Source organism: Mytilus galloprovincialis, chromosome 14 (genome assembly GCF_965363235.1).
Source record: "Mytilus galloprovincialis chromosome 14, xbMytGall1.hap1.1, whole genome shotgun sequence".
Lineage (NCBI taxonomy): Eukaryota > Metazoa > Mollusca > Bivalvia > Mytilida > Mytilidae > Mytilus > Mytilus galloprovincialis.
Window position 1 is genome coordinate 4,354,282 of NC_134851.1, and position 19,473 is coordinate 4,373,754.

Sequence of the window (19,473 nt, forward strand, 5' to 3'; positions counted from 1 at the left end):
GTCACAAATTTAAAATACCCTAAATTAGCATGGTACATGTACTGAAAAATCTTAAACAATGGCTGTATGGTAGCATGAGAGAAGCTTTGTTAGAAATAAATATGTGTTCGTAAAATTCAATAAAATTACATTTGCGTGTAGAGGTGTCGAACCTTTTCTATGACTTATGTGAAAATATTGTAATATCGAAGTGCTTGCTTTCATTTTTGTATACTCGAATTTTCAAATATTACAGCTGTATGGAATTTAGAAAATCGCCGCTAGAATACGAACTGACATGATATTTATCGTAATCGTTTCACACCATGCATATGATCATATTATATCCAACCTGTTTGAAATTTATCGCAATCCATTCAGTAGTTTTTCGTTTTTATTTGTATGGTTAATTATTGTTGTTACGTCTTACACGGCAAAAATGGCATTATGAACACGGGACTTATTGCGTTATTATGTAATAATACATAAAATTAAATATTTGAAAATTAGGTTTTATTTAATATCGATTAAACTGATGAACCAAGACAAGTAGTTATTTGATAATACCCACAATTAATTTGTTTCTGTCCTACTTATGCATCAAGAAATGGTCAAATGAAACATAGACCGAATACCGTGCGTAACGTCTTAGTACCCTTCTACATCATGTTGTTCTGGTTGTGAGATGTCTCATTGGCAATCGTATTTATCTTCTTTTTAACCGGATTTTTGTGACAAAAATGCCGGTTATTGATTTGGGGATGTACGGCAGTCGGGCGGTCGGGCGGGCGGCAATCAAATGTTGTCCGTGCATTTACTCATGAACCGTTCATTCAAAGCTTTTAAAATTTTAATATGTTGTTACTGACAACAAAATGAAGGTCAAGTTCAAGAATGACGATTTTGACTTTTACCGTTCAGGAGTTATGGTTCTTGAAAGATTGAAAAATAGCGTTTCCAGTCGTGTCCGTGCATTAACGCATGAACTGTTCAACCAAAGCTTCCCAAATTTTAATATGTTGTTACTGATGACAAAATGGAGGTCAAGTTCAAGAATGACGATTTTGACTTTTACCGTTCAGGAGTTATGGTTCTTGAAAGATTGAAAAATGGCGTTTCCTGTCGTGTCCGTGCATTTACACATTTACTATTCAACTAAAGCTTCCCAAATTTTAATATGTTGTTACTGATGACAAAATGGAGGTCAAGTTCAAGAATGACGATTTTGACTTTTACCGTTCAGGAGTTCTGGTTCTTAAAAAAATGAAAAATGGCGTTTCCAGTCGTGTCCGTCCATTTACTCATGAACTGTTCAACCAAAGCTTTTCAAATTTTAATATGATGTTACTGATGACAAAATGGAGGTCAAGTTCAATAATGTCGATTTTGACTTTTACCGTTCAGGAGTTATGGTTCTGGAAAGATAAAAAAAATGGTGTTTCCATTCATGTTGTTGCATTTATTCATGAACCATTCAACCTAAGCTCTTTCAAATTTTAATATGTTGATACTGATGACAAAATGGAGGTCAAATTTGATATTGACGATTTTCACTTTCACCGTTCATCAATTATGGTTCTTGTGATATTGCCAGGAAATTAATGTTAATAAATCCGGTTTGCTGTCGTTGTGACAGCCTCTTATTTATATATAGACTCTTAAGTGCGACAGGTCATGATGTGACTATGGCGTCCTCTAAATGTCGAAAATGACATATCTGTCCTATATTGACATGTCCTTCACGGTGCTTATACATACTATATAGGTGCAAAGGCATAACCAAAACGATGTTTAACATATATTAACAGCTTTGTGAATACACATTGTAGAAAACAAACTATTGATATTGATAATGAAACCTCACTTTTAGGCTATTTGGAAATTTGTTTGCAGTTGGCGAAAACAAAATTCAAAAATACAACTATCGATTTCTTACAGACTAATGCCTTACTGTTGTTTATGGAAGATTTATAGTACTTTTTTTCATTATGGAATAAAGAATTAAAATTTGGCCGGTCCATACCTTCTAAAAATTTCGAAACTGGGCTGATTATACCTTTGGGGACTAACATTGCTCCTTAACGTCGAAATATTGTACCGAAAATTGACATAAAAAGAAAAACTACCAACAAGAATGTCATATTTGGCTGATGAAGACATGCCCAGTTTCACCTTAAAAAAATTAACATACACTTATCAGTTTAATGTTTGGTTTTAGTGCTTCAGATGAGCACAGATAAAAGTGTACAAGTAGAAACATTTAAATAATTGAACAGTTATTTACAGTTATGTAACATGATGGGCATTATCTGTGTCAGAAAAGATAAACTCGTTAATAGGTACGACATTGTTGCTTTTTTCAGTATGCAGTATATTTAGCTATACCTTATAGTTAAAATGGCTATAACATAACGTCAAACATCCACAATTATTTGATCCGTGGTCCGGTAAAATTTTTTGTTCTTTAGTTGTGTTTGTTGTTTTTGTAGACTGATGTTAATCTTTAAGTACTTTTCACTTTTCTGAAATGATGTTGTCAGTTTGTATTCAAATTATAAGTTTAAATCTCCTATCGTATCTTCAAATCACAGTTAGTCAATGATATAATACAGTATGTTTTCTGATGATAAATTAAAAAAAATTATAAGAGATGGTATGCTTACCAATATGACAACTAGTCACCGTAGACGAATTGATGTAGTAGTGAGCATTCATAAGCCAACAAACGGCCTTCAATGATGAGATAAACAATTACATTCTTGTTTGGTCAAGCATTGTTTTAATGATAAAAATATTGAGTTTCGAGTATAACATATTTAGTTTCAAATATAACATGATTTATTTCAATGTGATATACGGTGTTTTCTGTATCTATTTCGCATCGCCTTTTGCGTTTTTTTTTTTAAATCTGCATCTTTGCTTTAGTACAAAGTATTATTAAGTAAGTTGAATAATTTAGACAAATATGTTTTTTTTTCTTATTATTTTTTTCGAGTGTTGATCAAACAATGGATACTTTCACAGATTTTGCAGCTTTTGTGATGCGATACTAGAACTTTTACGATGTATCGAATTACTTTCGTGTCCTTAAAAGATTAACCATCAGTTCGTACAGTGTTTTCCTTGACAGAGAATAAGTATTTAAACTTAACGTTATTGGTCCGAGAACACAGTTATCGCCCTTTGATTTTTGTTGTCTATAAATATAGTCAATAATAAAATTAACGGTACCAATGTTGACAATGTATAATTTGCAATTTTATTTTCACATACACTTTCCAAATGTATTTTATGCATGGCATACATGTATAAAGTATGAGAATAACATTGCATTTTAGAACAATTAGGTCCCGACTCTTTATTGTAATGAAGGCTTTGTTCCAGTTAAAAAAAGGTCCAACACTAGCATGTCTGAAGCTGTCAAACTGAATTTTAGACCCCCTTAACATAATATTGTCAATACCTTGAGTTAAAGCTGGTAGACTGTTTATGTACGTTTCGGCAACAAAGTTTATCGACAGGTTGTAGGTATCCCTATGGGCACTAATTGTGCCCCTTTAATAGCAGACTTGTTTTTCTACTGTTACGAATCACAGTTTATGACTAAACTAAGTAAAGACCAGTCGAAATTGCAGTTAATTGATTAAATTCAACAACACTTACCGTTATCTTGATGATATTTTTTCGTTAAATAATGAAGAATTTTCTCAATATACTGCTGAAATTTACCCCAAGGAACTTACTTTAAGTAAATCAATTTTTTTCGGTAATAACTGTCTTTTCCTGGATTTAGATATTTCGGTTTTAAACGGGAAACTCCACACTAAAATTTACGACAAAAGGGACGATTTTTCGAACCCTATCGTTAATTTTCCATTTTTGGATGGTGATGTTTCTTTAGCACCATCTTACGGTGTTTATATTTCACAACTCGTTCACTATGCCAGTGTCTGTTGTGACGTTTTTGATTTTAACGAACGCAATCTATGTATTACTGGTAAATTATTAAACCAGGGATATCGTTACCATAAATTACTTAAAACCTTTTACTAAATTTTTCCATAGATATAAAGATTTGGTTTGGAAGTTTGGTTGTACCTGTAGAAAACTTATTTCAAACGGAATAGCACATCCTCATTTTTACGGAAATGTTGTTAACCGTGCCCGGAAATTTAGAAATGATCAATGTAAACTTATCGCTTTATTAAACAAACTTATTCTAAAAGGTTACCAATTCAATACTGTAATACGATCATTGAATATTGTTTTATTGATATAAATATTGAGTATGTTATCAGTAAATTAAAAGCAAACTAATTATTACTAGTATGTTATATACATATACACATTCATAGATCTACAACCTGTCGATACCTGTAACTTGGCATTGCACAAGGTCATGTTTTTCACTGGCTGTTTATGACGTCTTTACACTAAATCCATTGGATGTTGGATGTGTACGGATTGATTGTTTAGTATTAGATGCATGATTTTTTTATTAGTTGTAGTGGCTTTGAACTTGCTGTCGGATAACTGCGAGTACTCTCAGATCAGTGTCTTTTTGTTGTCGGGATGTATAAGTACCAGGCCACGTCAACTTGTAGGTTTGTCTATCTGATGAGTTAAGCCTTTTTCAACTGATTTTTATAGATTGTTCGTATGTTGTACTGTTATACCACTACCCCAGGTTCAGGGGAGGGTTGGGATCCCGCTAACATGTTTAACCCCGCCACATTATCTAAATATGTGCCTGTCCAAAGTCAGGAACGCGAATTTTTATTTCACTATTTGCATTTCATTAATAATTGAGCAAAGCAAAAATTATATATTAATATTTTTTTCAAATATCGCGTAGCTAGTGCCCCTTAAATACATTCGAATCTCCTATATGTAGTCTGTCTCAACTGAATAAAGGATTAAGTTGGCGAGAAGAGAACCACAGTTGGTTCCGATAGGAACGCCGATAGTTTACTGGATTAGGTTGTCAATTCAGTAATAGAAAACTTAATAATCTTAGAAAACAAATATTGTTTGAATTACAGTTGTTTTAACAAAACCTATTACTCTTCCCTAAAACAAGGTGTTTATATCTATACTGGCCATTCGTTTTTATGAAACAAAGTGGGACACATTTTTGCATCTAGTCTATTAGTTTGGAAAGAAAAATATGTATGTATAGGATAGAAATTTCAAATGTTTTACATTTATTGCAATATGAGAGAGGCTTTATGTACTTAAACACATTTCTGGAATTTTTCGGTATTCTCATAACTGAATTAATTGAACAATATAACATAAAAATACTAGCAGTTGCCAGTATTGTTTATCTTCCTACATTAATATCTACCTTTTATAACGAACTCTCCACATATCGTTATCTTCACATACGGTTATCTCCACATATCGTGGCCTCAGTATAGTGTAATCTCAGTATTACGTAAACTTCATTTAACAGTAACATCACTTTATCAACACCCTAATATCTGCCCTCAACAGTTAATATTTTTCCATTTTGTCCTACATAAAGGACATGTTTTCTTACGTTTTAACCACTCTTTCATACAATGATTATGAAATTTGTGGTTGCAATGGTAACTGATGCACATTAGATCATAGAGATTCATAATGTTTAAGCATATTGGACAGCTTTCAGCTGTAGGGTCCTGATCCATTGCTATCAGGTCCCCAACGATATATAAGTTTGAATGATATATATACTAGAATGTTTTAGAATACTTAACATTATAGGTATTTGTCAATCAGTAATAATTGCAAAGGATTTGTTCAATTCGTGTTTTTTTCACTAAATAATGAATATAAAGGAATCACTTATCGACTACAGTTTCAATTCATATTTATTTTTTTTAGTGTCACAAATGGTGAAGGTTTTACTGTTTTTTTGTGATCTAAGCGATTTAAGTTATGTCCCTTCAAGAGCAATCACATATCTTAAAGAAGGAAGTTGAAATACTGGAAATAACCGTCATATCCAAACCAATGTTATATAAATAAACAGGTGATTTAAATGAAAAACGATGCAATATACATGATATACGTCTATTTAAATGAATTGTACTTTTTGGGCTTTAACTCATGTAAGAATTCGAACCACACATTAAGTTTTTTTGCATCGATTTTTGCATCGTATCTTGTTTCGTTTTAACCACTCTTTCATATAATTATAATGAAATTTGTGGTTGCAATGGTAACTAATGCACATTAGATCATAGAAATTCATAATGTTCAAGCATATTCGACAGCTCTCAGCTGTCGGGTCCTGATCCATTGCTATCAGGTCCCCAACAAATTAAAGTATCACTGATATATATACTGGACGTTTTTGCTAGTATTGGACAACATAGGTATATGTATATCTATAATTATTACAACAGTGTTGATCTATTTGTCTTTTGACCTTTTAAATTTTCATAACCGAATCACTAGTCCATTGAATTGTTCTTTTCATATTAAAGAAATGTTAAAGTGTGACAATTAGTAAAGATATGTCCCTTCAGAGAATTATATATTTTGAATGAGAAAATACCCTATATATTTAATCAAATGTGTTATAGATTACCTGTGATATGAATAAATATTTGTTATACATGCAAATGCTAAAACAATATCATAATAATCTACCTTTTACTATGTTTTTTAATTAGGTTTAGAAATATTTTGTCAGATGTTCGGACGATACAGGGTTAAATAATTTCCTTTTTTTTTGCACCATTGTTTTCCTCTTATCGTTGATATGTTTCTCTCGTTTTTGGAACTTAGATTTGTTCTCTCTCTATCGGTGTATGACTTTATCCTGCTGTTGCCTTTATGTTTTTCAATAACACTAATTGTTTGTCTTTTCATACAAGACTTTAACATCTTATGTAATTTCATCAAACTAAAATTAAGTCGATTCGACATTTCTGTCGATTTGAGAACAAAATAATATTAATGCTATATAAGGTAATAGTCCGAGTGCATCCTTTTCCCGCGATTTATAAATAGAATATCTCAAAAAATAAAGCTCCAAACCTTTGTTTGTTCATTAACTGTTGATCAGCTGACTTAGACCGTGTTCACACTGACCTAAACTCAGTGGTGTGTTAGTGTAACTCACACGTAAACTAAACACAATTACGTTCCCATTGATAAAATTCAATTTTGACATGTAGTTTTTATCATGTGTTGCCTACATGCAGTCGATAGTCAATGTAGGCCTTGTGTAGGTTAAGTGTACACAAAAATATGCATGTAGAACTTTAATTTTACCAAGTATATTCAAGGAAGGATTTTTGAATAAAATTGATATTTATAACAATTATCAATATTAAAGTCTAAACCTAATATATTGATTTATTATATACTTAGTAGTAAATACAGATAAATTGTATGTGTAATACAATCAATCATTTTTGTCAATGGCAAGCGTGCTGTATCAGCCTACCGTGATGATATCGATATCAGCACGGTTGCAAAAGCTTTATCACACCTTTAATCTGTATGACGTTTCGTCATCGATTGCAGTCACTGTTGCAAAGGCTTTATCAAAATCCTAATGACGTCATGTCAAACCTTTATCTGTATGACGTCATTTCAAACCTCCTTATCTGTATGACGTCATGTCACATAAAAAAACATCTACTTGAGGTATATGTATATAATAAAGTGTATATGATATGGCTTTTTCAATATCACACACCGTATCAACCCTCAACCAATATAATCCTTCGAGCAGAGCTCTTGGGATTATATTTGTGTCTCGGGTTGATACGGATGCGATATTGAAAAAGCCATATGATATTCTCTATATATTTGATATATTTATTTGTCATAAAAAAAAACTTTAGGTAGCTTTATTAACCCCATATCAAGACTCAAAGCATCATCATTGCCGAACACATAATTCATTTGAAAAGGTCTTCCCGAATCGACTGGAAGTACACGGAAATATTTGCCACTGGTCTTTACTCAAACAACGATTCACTCATTAATACATTACTAAAAAAAGTTTGAGGTAAATTGTATTGATTGTCTAGTAGGTCAGATCCGTTAAAATACACTTAGAAATAAAAAAAACATAAACATCTCCCTTTGCTAAATACTCCTAGGTGAAGCAATACCATTTGAAAGAAACAGAAAAGATAAAAATGTAGTGATCCTTGACATCTTAATCCTTTTTCTTCGTCTATAAACACGCTGCTGTAGCCTACGGGTTTTTTTAATGCGTAATCGAGACATTTTTAGCATCTTCAAACTACTGCAAATCGGCAAAATGACTTTCATAAAGAAGCAACCACTTTTTTTAATATTAATAAAATTGAGAATGGAAATGGGGAATGTGCCAAAGAGACAACAACCCGACCATGGAAAAAACAACAGCAGAAGGTCACCAACAGGTTTTCAATGTAGCGAGAAATTCCCGCACCCGGAGGCGTCCTTCAACTGGCCCCTAAACAAATATATACTAGTTCAGTGATAATGAACGCCATACTAATTTTCAAATTGTACACAAGAAACTAAAATTAAAATAATACAAGACTAACAAAGGCCAGAGGCTCCTGACTTGGGACAGGCGCAAAAATGCGGCGGGGTTAAACATGTTTGTGAGATCTCAACCCTCCCCCTATACCTCTAGCCAATGTGTAAAAGTAAACGCATAACAATGTGCACATTAAAATTCAGTTCAAGAGTAAACATATTTTATTAATAATCACCTGTTACATCAACCCTCAGTTGCCCAGGGAAGCCACTAAGTGGGCCCTGATTTTTACAGTCTCATTTGTCGGGGGGAAAGCAAATGAGAAAAAAAAACTCCTACTATAAACTATTAACATCTACATTTATAAATATTATCTATCTTGTACAAATGTACATGTACATGCAATCATTATCGATCTATATATCTATACCTCTCACCACATATAATTATTTGAATAAAGTATTTGTTTTGGATGTGTGGTTCATTCATAAAAAAAATGGTTTAATGATTTTGAGTCCCAAAAAGGATTTATTTCAAAGATATGGTGAGTAAATATTTGTTTATAATATTAACCTGTTGATACAACATGTCTTGTTACAATTAGATGATATCCATGAATTACATACACAATAGAAATTACATGAAGGGAGTTAAGAGCAGTGTACATATTATTATTCAATCAGTATCAAAGAGGTCATCACATTGACCTGACCACGAAAAATATATATTTATCTACAAAAAATGTCACACAAGGCTCAACCACTTAACTTCAAAAGGGGGGGGGGGGGGGGGGGGGGGCGTATAATTTTTTTTCTTAGTCAGATTTTTTTTCGCGTGAATGTTTTAATTCAATTTTTTGCGATGCAAGCAATCAAATATCTTTTTTTCGATATTTAAAACTATAATGTATGAGGAAACTCTTGATTCAGATTTTTTTTTTATCATCTCTATGACCAGAATATATTTTTTTTCAAATTTGGGATCGGAACATTATTCAGAAAAATCCATCCCCCCTTTTTAAAGTCAAATGGTCGTTCCCTAACTGCTAGAAAAGTTATCCGAAAAAAATTGCATTCAGTTCTACGTAATGAACATTTAAATGACATATAGTTTACAAGTTTACAATCTTATGTACAGGTAATTAAACAAGGTTTATAGATGTGAACAAAACTAATGTGAAACTAGTGTACATTACATTAAACTAAATATAAACATGTTTACTGTACATGGCGTTTGGTGTGAACACGGCCTTATAGTATCAATAGTAAATTAAAGATTTTCCTAATTTCAACCAAGTATCTTCTTACATTTTGTAAATGAAAATGGCTGTATTTTTATAAAGAAATGGATACAACAGCAACATTCAATAAACTGCATTTAATGTCATATTCTATACGGCTGTATATATAACAAATATTTTAGATAAATTCGTTATAGTCTTAAACGGTTACTTTGATCTTAAAATCATCATGAAAGTCTTTAAGTCGTGTTAAAAGTATAATTTTTTCCAAGATATTTCCTTGTCGTAAATTCAATTTTACTTGCGGTCAATTCAGTACTGATCAGTGCTGTTTAAGGTAATTCAGAAAATGTGTTGTTATAAAAGATAAGTAACAGCCATCCAACAGTCTGAACTTGCACTGAATATATTCTAAATCACTGACAGCATTTTTTCTAAATAGTTGTAACTTTAACACGGTGAAAAAAGTCTGAAATTGACAAAAAGACTACATGCGACTTGACAATTCAATCAGTCCTTGAAGAGGAAATCAAAACAACACAATACCCCGAACGATTCTAATTTCATTTTTAACCCTATCAAATATCAAATACTTAACAAACAAAAAATTAGATATTTAACCTACAAGGCAGAAATCCGCATGATTTCATCAACTTTAATTACAAAATTAATTTCACATTCTGAACTACACATACTTTATAAATGCAAGAATGCGAATTATCTATAGACAGCAAGCAAACCTTGTGCGTGATTTTTTGGTATATAAGAATTCTAAGGATGTATTATTCAAATTTTCCAGGTAAACCGATTAGATATAAATGAATTCCAACGATGTTTATATATAGAAAGAAACCAAAGAATAGAGACATTTTAAGATACGCATTCACGTAATTCCTTTGACAAAGCTCAAAGACAACTGTCAAGTCAAGGGAAATGTAAAGTATCCAATCAATAACATCAAAACGAGGCGATGTTAAATGTTAGTGTTCAGGGGTGGTGAGAAAGAAAATGTGATGATTTAACCTAGGCTTATGGTATAAGAAATATAATTAAAGTGATGTGATAAAGACAAGTCACTATATCAAAGCAAAGAGTGTGTCTTATTCACGTGGTCTGTGTATGAATGCATCTCATTTTACATGTGTTGATGCTAAATATTAAAATGACTCTCTCAATGATACAATAATTAGAGCCATTGATTATTTTGTGATGGATTTTGATCAAACAAGTACGTAGGATTTTGACTTGAGTAAACATCTACTGTCAAATATAAAACCTTTGTTATTAGGCAAGCGAGACAATCAGATTAAGGTTATGGCAAAAACATAGGTTCTGTGTACCATTCATATAGACGAAGTTAGACAATCTACATTTAATACGACTCAGGTCTTTTGAATCATTTGAAAATATCCATATCTTAATCATTATATTTTGTCTTTGTCTTTTTATATTGATTATACAATTCACTGCATTCAAACATTTATTTGTTTGTAAAAAGTCTGTTTTATTTATATTGTAAACTTCTTTACTTTTCAAATATTTCTTAAACCACCAATATCATACATACTGGAAAGGTTAAAGTAAAATAAAAAAATCTTTTTGAAAAGATATATTTCATGCATTTAAAATTACAAGAAGCGGCATAAGTTGGAAGTGAATAAATTCTTTTGACCTGTAATTTTAAGGGCTAAACAGGATTACTGCTATCTGTTTATTTGTGTTTTCTTGCAAAATATATTGCTGAAAAAACCTATAAATTTTATCCTCTTTTTTTTTTTTTTAAATAAACCTGTAATATTTTAACCAAAATGTTGATGACTGATTTAAAACCATTTCAATGAAGGCTAATTGATAATGACAAGTCCTGCAAAAACTGTATATATTTTAATCAAACTACAACTTTCACAAAACTGTTCTATGAGCAACACAAAAGTTATTTGATACTTGCGAACGAACTATTTTTTAAAGCTCTTTCTGGACCACTTTTCTTTCTGTACTTTAAAAAGAATTTTTATCATTTTTTGTTAGTTTTAAGTAGTTTCTCATTGCTGTATTTACCAAAATGTTACGTGACTTTTATATCCTTTTATACATGTGAATATGTCTTTGCACAATAAACTTTTAACTTGATTTTGTTTTTTATTCCTCAATGAATTTGATTTGTCAGGTTTATTGTAAGTGTTTGAATTTAGTTTTCTTTGTTGTTTTTGTAGACTGGTGTTGGTCTTTACGTCCTTCGCACTTTTTGTCATAGTGTTGTCAGTTTGTTTTCAACATATAAGTTTGAATATCCCTATTGTATCTTTGATTCATCAACGTATATCAATGATATATTACATTATCTTTTCTGATGATCAATATAAAAAAAGATGTGGTATTGTAACCAATGGGACAACTATCCACCAGAGACCAATTGAAGTAGATGTGAGCATTTGTAAGCCATTGAACGGCCTTCAATGATAAAAATACAATTGAATTCGTGTTTGGTCAACCATTGCTTTCATGATTAAAATACACAATTTCAAATATATCATGATTTATTTGCAATTTGACAATTGAAGATCCAAGACTTTTTTCTGTAGTAATTTTGCATTAGTTAATGCATCGCCTTTTTGTGGGTTTTTTCTTCCAAAGTTCTGCATTTGTTCTTTACTTTAGCACAAAGTTATATTGAGAAAGTTGGATAAATTTTTTTCTTCTAATTTTTACCGAGTTTTGATATAACAATGGATACTTTCACAGATATTCCAGACTGTATGGTCCTATTCTGGAACTTTTACGATGCGATTATGATATACAGAATGACTATCGTGTCTTTCAAAGATTTACAACCAGTTCGTACATTGTCTTTCTTCAGCGGAAATCAAGGATTTAAAAAAAAACGTTATTGGTCCGAGAACACATTTATGTTCCTTTGATTCTTGTTGTCTACAAGTATAGTCCCCGAGGTTGACAGTATATAATTTGCAAATTTATTTTCCATGTATTATATATAAAGTATGAGAATGAAATTAAATGTTAAAGAAATGTGGGTGCTGACTCTTTATGTTAAGTAGTGATTTGGTCCAATTAGAAAAAGTCACAAGCTGTTAAACTCAAATATAGACCCCCTTTTCTATATTTTGAATTTAACTTTAAATGTTACGTGACTTTTATACCCTTTTATACATGTGAATATGTCTTTCAACAATAAACTTTTAACTTGATTTTGTTTTTTATTCCTCAATGAATTTGATTTGTCAGGTTTATTGTAAGTGTTTGAATTTAGTTTTCTTTGTTGTTTTTGTAGACTGGTGTTGGTCTTTACGTCCTTCGCACTTTTTGTCATAGTGTTGTCAGTTTGTTTTCAACATATAAGTTTGAATATCCCTATTGTATCTTTGATTCATCAACGTATATCAATGATATAATACATTATCTTTTCTGATGATAAATATAAAAAAAAATATGGTATTGTAACCAATGGGACAACTATCCACCAGAGACCAATTGAAGTAGATGTGAGCATTTGTAAGCCATAGAACGGCCTTCAATGATAAAAATACAATTACATTCGTGTTTGGTCAACCATTGCTTTCATGATTGAAATACACAATTTCAAATATATCATGATTTATTTGCAATGTGACAATTGAAGATCCAACACTTTTTTCTGTAGAAATTTTGCATTAGTTAACGCATCGCCTTTTTGTGGGTTTTTTCTTCCAAAGTTCTGCATTTGTTCTTTACTTTAGCACAAAGTTATATTGAGAAAGTTGGATAATTTTTTTTCCTCTAATTTTTACCGAGTTTTGATATAACAATGGATACTTCACAGATATTCTAGACTGTATGGTCCTATTCTGGAACTTTTACGATGCGATTATGATATACAGAATGACTATCGTGTCTTTCAAAGATTTACAACCAGTTCGTACATTGTCTTTCTTTAGCGGAAATCAAGGATTTAAAAAAAAAACGTTATTGGTCCGAGAACACATTTATGTTCCTTTGATTCTTGTTGTCTACAAATATAGTCCCCGAGGTTGACAGTATATTATTTGCAAATTTATTTTCCATGCAAGATATATAAAGTATGAGAATGAAATTAAATATTAAAGAAATGTGGGTGCTGGCTCTTTATGTTAAGTAGTGATTTGGTCCAATTAGAAAAAGTCACAAGCTATCAAACTCAAATATAGACCCCCTTTTCTATTTTTTGAATTTAACTTTGTCGACTTTTTCAAAAATTTTGATAGCATTTGTCCTTATAGTAGTAAACTACACTGTAAAACTTTTTTAGACAGAGCAGAAGCGATATTTTTCAATTCAAATTTATTGTCTGAAAAAAATGCACGACTCGGGCCTATTTAGAGAGACAAATTCACAAAAATACTAGCGAATGCCAGTAATTTGTGAAATTTGTTACTGTACAATTGTCTTTGAACGAATTCAATCGACAAACTCAGCAGTCTATGTTTTCCCATGTTGCCCGACATATCGGACATGTTTGGTTCGTGTTATATTCTAACCACTTTTTCAAGCAGTCATTATGAAATTTGTGGTCGCAATGGTAGTTAATGCATACTAGATCATAGAGATTCATATCTTCTGTGCATATAGAACAGCTCTCAGCTGTAGGGTCCATGTCCATTGCTACAAGGTCCCCAACAACATTAAAGTATGACTGATATATATATTAGATGATTTGTACAATTTTGAAGAACAATGGTATTTGTCCACTAAAAAAAGTTGCAAATGATGGGTTTAATTTGTCATCTTGTTTTCAAAATCACGATGACGAAATCACTAACACATTAAAGTTGTGCTTTCATATCAATAATTATAAAGATTGACAATAAGGATGCATGTCAAAGGATTTTGTAAAATATGCAAAATATATTATGTCCCTTTAACACAATTAACAATTATTTATTTTAAGTAAGTAAGATAAAATATTTGAAATACCATTGATATTTACTGAAATGTGGTATAGATAAAAATGTTATATTAATAAATATGTATTCGGAAGAGAAGGATCCTAAAATAATACGATATACTTTGAATTACTTGAAAGAACATCTATCAAAATATTCATGAATAAAGGGGATATAATGTATATAAAATGAGAGCGTCTCCTCAGTAAACAGAAACAACATCATGAACATTGTAATGTCCTGAACTTCCAAAATAGACAAAGGTTTCCCCATATTTTTAGCTTGAAATAAAAATGACCCTATTTAACATATTAAATGATGCAACAGAGTTTCCTAATTAATCGGACTCAATGTCATTTTCATTTTTACGGCTGAAATAACAGAATATATAGAACTATCATTAGTAGATCCATGTTGTTATCGATAATGCATATTTTTCTTGTCGTAGAACACTCCGGTGGTGTCAGGATTGATCACATTTCTGTATGCAATCATGACACCCCGATCTGTGTTCTATAACAAGAAAAACCCTTAAATATTATCTGACTTATATTCTGTCAAAAAAAGATTTGCAGAAGTATACGCCTATATAAGGGACGACATCAAAGGTTCAATAAAATTAACGGTACCAATTTTCTTGCACCAGATGCGCATTTCGACAATACATTTTTAGAATCTTCAGTGATGTTCGTGGCCAAAATATTGGAAATCCAAAGCTTATATAAAAGATGAAGAGCTATAATCCAAAAGGTCCAACAAGTATAGCCAAATCCGTGTAAGGAATCAGAGCTTTGCATGAGGGAGATACATTCCTTAATTTCTAATAATTTCTAATATTTTGTAACAGCAAATTTCAATAACACAAAAAATCCGTATTTTCGTACTGCTATCTGGTTGAATTTGTTTTCATGCAAAATATATTGCTGACAAACCCTATAAATATTATCCTCGTTTTTTATACGAACATGTAGTATTTGAACCAAAATGTTGATGACTGATTTAAAAGTCTTTCAATGTAGTCTATTAACTAATGGCAAGTCCTGCAAAAACTGTATATATGTTGGTCAAACTACAACTCGTGATTTTACAATACTGTTCTATAAGCAACAAAAAAGTTATTTGATACTTCCTTCAGACAAAATATTTTTAAAGCTTTTATAACATTTCTGAACCATCTTTTTTTTTGTACTTTAAACATATTTTTAATCATTTTTGTAAGCTTTAAATAGTTTCTCATTTCTGTATTTACCTAAATGTTACATGACTTGTATACCCTTTTATACATGTGAATATGTCTTTACACAATAAACTTTTAACTTGATTGTGTTTTTTATTCCTCAATGAATTTGATTTGTCAGATTTAGTGTAAGTGTTTGAATTTAGTTTTCTTTGTTTTCTTTGTAGACTGGTGCTGGTCTTTACGTCATTCGCACTTTTTGTCATAGTGTTGTCAGTTTGTTTTCAACATATAAGTTTGAATATCCCTATTGTATAATTGATTCATCAACGTATATCAATGATATAATAGTAATAATACATTATCTTTACTGATGATAAATATAAGAAAAAAAGATGTGGCATTATTACCAATGGAAAACTATCCACCAGAGACCAATTGAAGTAGATGTGAGCATTTGTAGGCCATCGAACGGACTTCAATGATAAAAATATAATTAGATTCGTGTTTGGTCAATCATTGCTTTCATGATTAAAATACACAATTTCCAATATATCATGATTTATTTGCAATGTGACAATTGAAGATCCAAGACTTTTTCTGTAGTAATTTTGCATAAGGTAATGCATCGCCTTTTGCGGTTTTTTTTTCTTCTAAAGTTCGGCATTTTGCTCTTTACTTTAGCACAAAATATTATTGAAAAAATTTGATATTTTTTTTATTATTATTTTTACCGAGTTTAGATATAACAATGGATACTTTCACAGATATTCCAGACTGTGTGGTACTATTCTGGAACTTTTACGATGCGATTAGGATACTGTAAACCGGGAAATTTTTCGCGCCGTCTTTATTTCGCGATTTAATGACACAATCCAAATTCGCGCCGTTTTTAATTCGCGATTTCCCAGTGGCCTATATGAATATTTTCATAAATAATTTGGAAAGTGAACAGCTTCGGATATATCTTAAATCAAATGATAAAATCAATCAGAAATCTTTTGTTTTCGGTTCATTAATGTTTAAGTAGATTAAAAGTTTGCCATGTTTCAATGCTCGTAAAAACACATACACAATAACCGAAAAGTAAACCTAATTAGGAATGATTTAAATAAAAAGCTGTCAGGATTAATGCTAATTAATCGATCTTTTGATCTGATTAATCTTTTTAGTAGATTGAACGAGGTGATACTTTTATTACTGATTGACAGGTGTCATTAACATAAGTGTAATGAGTGTTGTTTACATAACAATATCCGTAATGTTCGCTTCAGTGAAATTACTGATTTTGAGTTAAAGACATGACTTCTAACATTGTTTTTCATTAAGAGATACAGTTATGATTTCAATTATATATTTGTCGTCTTTGAAATCAGTGTTATGCAGTAGTCCTATAAATATTCTATTCATATACGTAGATATAAGAAGATGAGGTATGAGTGCCAATGAGGCAACTCTCAATCCAGGTCACAATTTGTAAAAGTAAATGAAATTATAAAAGTTTTTCCTTGATTATTTTCGCGGTCGTTTTATTTTCACGTTTCACTTTTTACCGCGAAAATAGCGAAAATTTCCCTGTTTACAGTATACAGAATGACTGTCGTGTCTTTCAAAGATTTACAACCAGTTCGTACATTGTCTTTCTTCAGCGGAAATCAAGGATTTAAAAAAAACCCCGTTATTGGTCCGAGAACATATTTATGTTCCTTTGATTCTTGTTGTCTACAAATATAGTCCCCGGGGTTGACAGTATATTATTTGCAAATTTATTTTCCATGCAAGATATATAAAGTATGAGAATGAAATTAAATATTAAAGAAATGTGGGTGCTGGCTCTTTATGTTAAGTAGTGATTTGGTCCAATTAGAAAAAAGTCACAAGCTATCAAACTCAAATATAGACCCCCTTTTCTATTTTTGGAATTTAGCTTTGTCGACTTTTTCAAAAATTTTGATAGCATTTGTCCTTATAGTAGTACACTACACTGTAAAAACTTTTTTTAGATTGAGCAGGTGCGATATTTTTCAATTCAAATTTATTGTCTGAAGAAAATGCACGACTCGGGCCTATTTAGAGAGACAAAAACACAAAAATACTAGCGAATGCCAGTAATTTGTGAAATTTGTTAATGTACAATTGTCTTTGAACGAATTCAATCGACAAACTCAGCAGTCTATGTTTTCCCATGTTGCCCGACATAACGGACATGTTTGGTTCGTGTTACATTCTAACCACTTTTTCAAGCAGTCATTATGAAATTTGTGGTCGCAATGGTAGTTAATGCAAACTAGATCATAGAGATTCATATCTTCTATGCATATAGAACAGCTTTCAGCTGTAGGGTCCATGTCCATTGCTACAAGGTCCCCAACAACATTAAAGTATAACTGATATATATATTAGATTATTTGTACAATTTTGAAGAACAATGGTATTTGTCCACTAAAAAAAGTTGCAAATGATGGGTTTAATTTGTCATCTTGTGTTCAAAATCACGATGACGAAATCACTAACACATTAAAGTTGTGCTTTCATATCAATAATTATAAAGATTGACAATAAGGAGGCATGTCAAAGAATTTTGTAAAATATGCAAAATATATTATGTCCCTTTAACACAATTAACAATTATTTATTTTAAGTAAGTAAGATAAAATATTTGAAATACCATTGATATTTACTCAAATGTGGTATAGATAAAAATGTGATATTAATAAATATGTATTCGGATGAGAAGGATCCTACGATAATACGATATACTTTGAATTACTTGAAAGAACATCTATCAAAATATTCATGAATAAAGGGGATATAATGTATATAAAATGAGAGCGTCTCCTCAGTAAACAGAAACAACATCATGAACATTGTGATGTCCTGATCTTCAAATATAGACAAAGGTTTCCCCATATTTTTAGCTTGAAATAAAAATGACCCTATTTAACATATTAAATGATGCAACAGAGTTTCCTAATTAATCGGACTCAATGTCATTGTCATTTTTACGGCTGAAATAACAAAATATATAGAACTATCATTAGTAAATCCATGCTGTTATCGATAATGCATATTTTTCTTGTCGTAGAACACTCCGGTGGTGTCAGGATTGATCACATTTCTGTATGCAATCATGACACCCCGATCTGTGTTCTATAACAAGAAAAACCCTTAAATATTATCTGACTTATATTCTGTCAAAAAAAGATTTGCAGAAGTATACGCCTATATAAGGGACGACATCAAAGGTTCAATAAAATTAACGGTACCAATTTTCTTGCACCAGATGCGCATTTCGACAATACATGTCTCTTCAGTGATGTTCGTGGCCAAAATATTTAAAATCCAAAGCTTATATAAAAGATGAAGAGCTATAATCCAAAAGGTCCAACAAGTATAGCCAAATCCGTGAAAGGAATCAGAGCTTTGCATGAGGGAGATACATTCCTTAATTTCTAATAATTTCTAATATTTTGTAACAGCAAATTTCAATAACACAAAAAATCCGTACTTTCATGCCAGTTTCGAAGTACTGGCTACTGGGCTGGTGATACCCTCGGGGACTAATAGTCCACCAGCAGAGGCATCGACCCAGTTGTAGTAATTAACAGTACCAATTTTCTTGCACCAGATGCGCATTTCGACAATAAATGTCTCTTCAGTGATGCTCGTGGCCAAAAATTCAATG